Genomic DNA, 8040 nt, shown 5'->3' with positions numbered 1-8040 from the left:
CAGCAGATCTGGAATTCAAATCCAGGTTGTAAGACTCCCAAATCCCATGCTTTTGCCACTTCCAGTCTCTGCTGCCAAAGTCCCTTCCTAATGTCCTTTCCCTGAGCCCATCCAGAGGGGAGTCCCTCCTGCCCCACCAGCATCATGTGCCCCTCCACTGATCACATCATTAACTCCCCAGTCTGGGGAGGCAATATCTCAGCAGCTGCACAACAATCCATCAAACTGCCAGCCAAGCCTGAATGAGCTCATGCCCTTGATAGAAAAGTCTGACTTTGCTGGTTCCTTTGGTGGAGGCTGGGCTGGAGTGTGGAGGTGACTCACATGGGCAGGGAGCATTGATGGGGAAGCACACAATGGGCCCCAGCTGGCAGAGGAAAGCAACCCATTCAGCCTCTACTGACCCCCAAATTAGTGCTGGATTGTATTGATTTTCTCCAGCAAAATGAATTTCAGTCTTCCCCAAGGAATACACGAATTTTCCAAATTGAATTGAATCACATAATCTAAGAGTGAGAAAGGACCTCAGACTTCTTCTACTCCCCAATTTCAGAAGGAATTTCCTCTGTTAAATCTTTGAAGAATGCTCACCCCGCCTCTGCTTGTAGATACCTAATGATGGGGAACTCACTACCCGGTCCTGCTTGTTCCATTTTTGAATGACTCTAATTAACATTTTTTCTTACTTAATACTGTACAATGTATTTATTACATTTAATATATTACACATGCATTATTAATGTGTCTTTAACACATTTAACCCAAAGAGCATTTAGCCCAAGGCTAAACTCTTCATAACTATTTGTTGACTTTGTTCATCTCCATTTGGGGGGAAGGGTAAATGCATAAAGTGCATAAGATGCATAAAAAAGCCATTTTAAAAGCATTTAATGTGTGCTAGGCTCTGTACTAAGCAGTGGGAATGCAAGTACAATTCCTTAAGGAGCAGTTGGTAGAACCAATTGGTTGCTATGTCCTTCCCAGTAGTACTGGCACTGATTTGATTAATATTCCCAGTGATAGAAATAGAAAGGGAGATGGGGAATTGGGAGAAAGGTATATTTGGGATAATATCACATGAAGAGACAGGGAGAGCAGAATTCTAGGTCTAGGTATAGAGTAGAGACTGAGAACTCTCTCCGGCCAGAATCCAGGGCAGGATAGGTTAATAGAAATCACAGTCAGCATATAATTAATTGTACTAGTGCTGATTAGGCCCTCAGTTTCCTAATCTGTATAATGAGAGGAGTTGGATTGGCTTCTGAGATCTCTTCAATCCCTGATTCTATGATCTCAAGGGAATGTATCAAATAGCTCAGGGATGGAGACTATCGTAGTAGACTTGGAATTAGAAAGACTATGTTATGAGATCCTATATAGTTATGATACTTAGTGTTGTAAAGTGCTTATAAAGTTTTGACATTTCATAATCTTGAAATTTTAGTGTCAGCCCAACTTTTGAATTCCATGGTCCAAAGGCCAAGGAAAATAATTACACTTTACACCTTTCTGATGATACCTCATAGCTTTCAAAGAGCTTTTTATATTTATTTACATTTATCATATTTCTCATTCACATTTCTAACCTGTATTTTCATTTATATTTTTCATGTTTTTCTGTGATTGAGGGAGAACATGTAGAATCGCAGGATCATCAATTTTGAGTGGGGGCCACTGTATTATAGAAGAGAATACTGAGGATCAGAGAAGCTAAGTTATTTTTCCCAGAGTCACACAGAGTAATGCATGGCAGAGCATGGATTCAAACCAAGGTTTTCTGTCTTCAAATTCAGTGTTCGAGGAGATTCTAGCTTGAAATAACCATCTTTTAAAGTGAGAAGTGAGACCCTTTTCCATACACACAGTCATGAACACAAAGATCCTATGTTGAGTCTTGTAAAGGACAAAATAAATGAAGAATTTCCTTTAAAACATATACACACCCAAAGAGAGAAAGGTAGAAGGACCCTTAGAAATCCCCTGGTGCAAAGCCCTAATTTTAAAGAGGAGAAAACTGAAGAGTTTTGCCCAAAGTTGCATAGCTAATAAATTGCAGAACAAGGATTTGAATTCAGCTCTTGAATGGTCCCATGCTTATTCCATTCCCCCCTTATACCAAATCCAGAGATTTTTCTATAGCAACAGTAATGGGATTTCATAGTGTCTACTAGGTACTTTACAAATATTATCTCTTAAATCCTCAAAACAAGCCTGGGAGATAGTTATCATTACTAACTCCCATTTTACATCTGAGGAAATTTGTGCAGAAATTGATGCCCAAGGTCATACAAGGGCATGAGGCCAGATTTGAACTAGGTCATCCTATTTCCAGGCCCCATAGCCTAGTCACTGCACCATCTCACTATCTCAATACAATTTCCTCTAAGGCCAGCATTTTATAATTAAAGCAAAAATCTCCAAAATCCTTAGCCATGGGAGCTTTAGGGCTAAGCCATTCAAGAATGTTGGATATAAAGTCAGGGTGCCTGAGTTTAAATCCTGTCCCCATTACTTATTACTTGCATCACCTCAGGTTATTTTTCTTTCTAAATCTGAGTGCTGGCCCGCTGGAAAATGAAGACTTTGGACTAGGCAACTTCAAAGACTCCTTGACATTAAATTCTAAGGTCCTCCTCCTAGCTTTAGGGTCCGCTTCCTTGGGATAAGATGTGTCAGCTTCATCAGGACAGGATGTATACTAAAGTCCCACCACAGTCCCCATCAAACTGGAGGCAAATTAATTTCCAGATTTGACCTCTCCAAGAATCAATACTTAATCAGAACAGAAACCCTAATCACTCGCTCCATTTCCCCCTTCCTAAATGTTTTAGCTATGTCTTTGGGCTCAGGAAGTCTTTTGTCCATCTGGATCCAGAATGTTTGCAGGAAAGCTCATGCAAGGATGGATTGCTAATTAACCAAATCTTCACCCCTGCATTGCTTCGATAATGCAAAAAAAAAAAAAAAAAAGGCCTTAGGATGAGGGAAGATTAAAAACTAAGACTGCTTAACAAAATTATTTGTCATAAGGATAGTAGAAAATCAACACAATAATCACAACAACCAGAGAGATGCCAGACTTTGAGAATCATTTCCTGTGCCTTTGTGGATTAAATTGGAAGTTCCATGTAGAGTTTACAGTGAAAACAGCCCTGATTTCAACCGTGCTCCAAACAAGGTCCAAGGTTTCTAAAGAATTAAAGGCCACTGAGCATTTTTAAATGAAACCCAAACTTCCCATCTCTCTTAGCTGAACCTTGCAGGAGGCTAGAGATTCTCAGAGGTATAAATGAGAAGGGCATGTTGTTCAGTTATGGCAGATGATATAAAAAGCCTGGAGGATGAAGTGCAGTGATAAGTTCATGAAACAGTAAGTAGAAAAGTTTGGCTGGAACACGGTGTATGGAAAAGAGAAGTATACAGGAAGCTTAGAAAAGTAGATTGAGGCTAGATTAGGAAGGACTTCAAGTGCCAAATGAATAAATTTATATCTTGTCCTAGTGATTAAAGGTAACTTTAAAAACACCTTAATCTGGAGGGTGCCATGGTCTACCTGTGCTTTAAGGATATCAATTTGGAGGCTGTGTGGAAGATGGACAGGTAAAAGATTGGAATGTGAGAGTAAGATTAGGAAACTGCTGTAATGTTTCAGATGAAAGGTCATTTGGGCCTGAAATAGCATGGTAGCCTTATAAATGGAAAAAAGGGTCTGATTTGGAGGTGTTCTGTGAAAGTAGCATTCAAAAAGACTTAGCAACTGTTTTAGATACTGGAGAGTTACAGAGTTGGATGAGTCAAAGATGATTCCCAGGTTACATTAGAGCTGTCCAAACAAAGCTTGCCTGGATAACCACATTAGAGGAACTAGAGCAGGGAAAAACATCAGGGAGGAAAACAGAGCAGGCTGAGTAGGAGACAGAAATGGAAGATGGGAACAGAGGAGAAAATATAGCCAAGAATATTATGAGATAGCTTTCACTCCCTGTGCTCTGCTCAGCCTCCCAGAGCCTGCAGTTCACTGAGGGCAGAAGGAGCAGGTAAAGAGGAGAGAAAGCAGACTTCTTACACCCTGAGTTCCCTTGAGAGACCTTTCTCATAAGCCCCTCCAAGGACCTTATGATGCTCTGGGTTTTTTTTTCCACTAGTTAATACCATGGGGTTTTCAGGTTGCTGGAAGCCTGTCTCTCTCCCTAACTCTCGGGAAGATCCTAGTGAAAAACTATGCCCCTTATATAAGATTGTACTGTCCCTAGGTCTTGAGGGGATCTTGGGTTGGGGAGAAGATGAGCATCTTTTCCACCAAAGCAAGTTGGCTAAGAAACTAGAGCTACAGTCAGGAAAATTATGATTATGAAGCAGAAGCAGCAGTTCCTCCGCTCAGGACTCCTAACATAATGAGTAGAGCATTTGCCTTGGAGTCAAGAGAACTTCAAATCCTACTCTAAACTCTTACTAGCTATATCACTATAAATCACTGAATTCTGTGTACCTCAGTTTCCTTACTTGTGAAATTGAGAAGGGGTATGAAGAATTGGTGTTCTCTAAGATTTCTTTTAGCTCTACATCAGGACTTTTCCCTGGATCAGTGTCTTTTGTCCTCAGAACTTTGCCTGGGAGGGAGACAAGACAAGGGTTATTGAGTGCATTTTAGGAGTGACAAAAGAAGCTCAGAAAGAGGAAAATAATTTTCCTAGATTCATTTAGTTGAATTCACAGTAAAATTGAAAACAGAATCCTCAGATCCTTACAGTCAATTCTAGTTTCTAGACTGGTCCAGCTTGTCAAAACAGAGTCAAGAGAACAATGATCACAATGATTCTAATAATGTAAATGAAAATCACATTAAAAGACATAGAAATCAGATCATATGCTGTGATATTTCTTAAGTCCATCCCATAAATAATAAGACACTCGTCCTCAGCCACATTAAGATGGGAGACCATGTGCCGACACTGACTACCCTCTCAGATGCAATCCCTGTGTCATTGGTTTTGCTTTATTGTTTCTCTTTGCAATAAGAGAAAGCTGGGGGAGGCTATTGGGCAGCCATTGAGAACATAAAAAAGAGCATCACTAAAGCATTTAAAACAACTAGTCTGTAGATGAATAACCTAGGTTTTGAAGGATGAATAGGGAAGATCACAATAAATTGAGAAGAAGGAGGGCACAACCTTGTGAGTGAAGGAAGAAAGGAAACAAGTATTTAGTAAGCATCTTCTATGTGCTGGGTACCCTGTTAAGTGGAATACAAATATCGTCTCATCTGACCCTCACCACAATCCTGGAAAGGTGCTATTATTATCTCCATTTTACATTTGAGGAAACTGAGATAAGTGACTTGACAGAGTTAGTATGTTTCCTTGGGGTCACATCTGAACTCAGTTCCTTCTGACTTGAGTCCACAGCCCAATCCACTAACTGCCTCCAAAACAAAGGTACAGAGGGAGAAATAGCCAGGGTTTGGACTGGATATTTCTAGGAATAGTCAGGAACGTAGGAAGAAGAGAAGTTAAGGGACAAGTCACTTATTAGTAGTGTGACTTAGTACTATTTGGGCAATTGTTCCCTCTTTTGGACCTCTGACTTTTCATCTATAAATTGAGGTTAGATGACAGCCTCGTGACTCATAAGAATCCAACAGAGTGAACATAGGGTGGAGAAGAAAGTGTTCTGGACTTGTGAAAGGACCTGGGAAATACTTATTAGCTAGATGATTTGAGGCAAGCCACTTATTTCTGTGCCTCAGTTTCTTCCACTGGAAAATGGGCAAAATAATTATTGTATAACCTGCCTTCTCAGGTAGTTGTGAGGAAAGTGTTTTATAAAGCTTCACATCAATTCACTATGCATTTATTAAGTGTTCATTATGTGGCCAGGAGCTCTGCCAAGTAGTGGGGATAAAGCCCCAAAAGATCATTGTCTGACCTCAAGAAACTTATATCCCACTGTATTAGAGATACATGAATTGTCACCACTGAACAGTAACACCTTGGATCACAGACTGGCTCAATACAATGTCTCTCCCACAGATCCAAGACTCACAACAGAGGGGGAATACATAGAAAGCAAGACATTGGGCCAGAGAATGGTGTTCTGGTGCAGATCAGTGGGGTCAAACTCAAGTAAAAATAGGGCCACCAATCAGAATGTAATGGTTCTTTTCTGACTGCATGTTGTCATAGTTTTAAAATGCAGTGTTATCTATGTTCTAATGTATTTTTATTTATTTTGTTAAAATATTTCCCAATTACATTTTAATCTGGTTCTAATTTCACTCAAGAATGGCGTGGGCTCACAGGCTCACGGAGTATTTGACATTTCTGGCTTAGTGTATTTGGACCAAAAAACTTAAGTTTGAATACTACTCTGCCACTTGATATTTATGTGACTGGACAAATCACATCTCAGTTCCAGATCTCATTTTTCTTTTTTATCAAATAAGATGGTTGGATGAGGTGATTTTAAAGGTTCCTTCTGGCTCCAAAATTCAATGATCCTATCTATATTCAACTTGAATCTCCTACTCTCTAGTCTAAATATAATCAGTTTGTTTTTAGCTTTGATGATTAGATGAGAACCACCTAAAATGGGTAATGGAAGAGTTAAATTTGGCCAGTATTCTTGTCAATCTTCTTTGATCTTTGTCTCGCAATTGTGCTAATGAAGCAAGATAGATTAATCCAGTGCAACCCTTTCCCTGTCCCCCAACCATGGCAAGATTGAGGACATTTTAGTATTGGGTTCCTGGACTCTATAAATTGGAAATTTGGGGCTCTGGGTTTGTCCTATTTTAACTTCTTTTTCATAGCTCCTGCTTAACACTCAACCTATTTCAATCAAGGTGGAAGGCAGAAGGGAATCTCACAAGGCCAGGAGGACTAACAGTCTCAAAATCCCTTGCAGTCCTAACCCATCCTGGTAGCCTCCATCTTTCATTTTCTAGCAACTATATAAAAAACTCATGAAGAGAGAAATTGTAAGATTTATAGGCACCTTAGAAATTACTTTCATTTCTAGCCATATGAAAAGATGCTCCAAGTCATTATTAATCAGAGAAATGCAAATTAAGACAACTCTGAGATACCACTACACACGTGTCAGGCTGGCTAGAATGACAGGGAAAGATAATGCGCAATGTTGGAGGGGATGTGGGAAAACAGGGATATTGATACATTGTTGGTGGAATTGTGAATACATCCAGCCATTCTGGAGAGCAATTTGGAACTATGCTCAAAAAGTTATCAAACTGTGCATAACCTTTGACCCAGCAGTGTTTCTACTAGGCTTATATTCCAAAGAGATACTAAAGAAGTGAAAGGGACCTGTATGTGCAAGAATGTTTGGGGCAGCCCTCTTTGTAGTGGCCAGAAACTGGAAACTGAAAGGATGCCCATCAATTGGAGAAGGCTGAATAAATTGTGGTATATGAATGTTATGGAATATTATTGTTCTGTAAGAAATGACCAACAGGATCATTTCAGAAAGGCCTGGAGAGACTTACATGAACTGATGCTGAGTGAAATGAGCAGGACCAGAAGATCATTATATACTTCAACAACAATACTGTATGAGGATGTATTCTGACGGAAGTGGGTTTCTTCAATAATGAGATGAACCAATTCAGTTCCAATAGAGCAGTAATGAACTGAACCAGCTACACCCAGCGAAAGAACTCTGGGAGATGACTATGAATCACTACATAGAATTCCCAGTCCCTCTATTATTGTTCGCCTGAATTTTTTATTTCTTTCACAGGCTAATTGTACACTATTTCAAAGTCCGATTCTTTTTGTACAGCAAAATAACTGTTTGGACATGCATAATTATATTGTATTTAACTTATACCTTAACATATTTAACATGTATTGGTCAACCTGCCATCTGGGGGAAGGGGTGGGTGGAAGGAGAGAAAAAGTTGGAACAAAAGGATTTGCAACTGTCAATGCTGAAAAATTACCCATGCATATAACTTGTAAATAAAAAGCTATAATAAAAAATTTAAAAAAAAGAAATTACTTAGTTCAACCCCTTCATTTTTTT

Source organism: Sarcophilus harrisii, chromosome 2 (genome assembly GCF_902635505.1).
Source record: "Sarcophilus harrisii chromosome 2, mSarHar1.11, whole genome shotgun sequence".
NCBI classification, from domain to species: domain Eukaryota; kingdom Metazoa; phylum Chordata; class Mammalia; order Dasyuromorphia; family Dasyuridae; genus Sarcophilus; species Sarcophilus harrisii.
Note: the sequence above shows the minus strand (reverse complement) of the source record.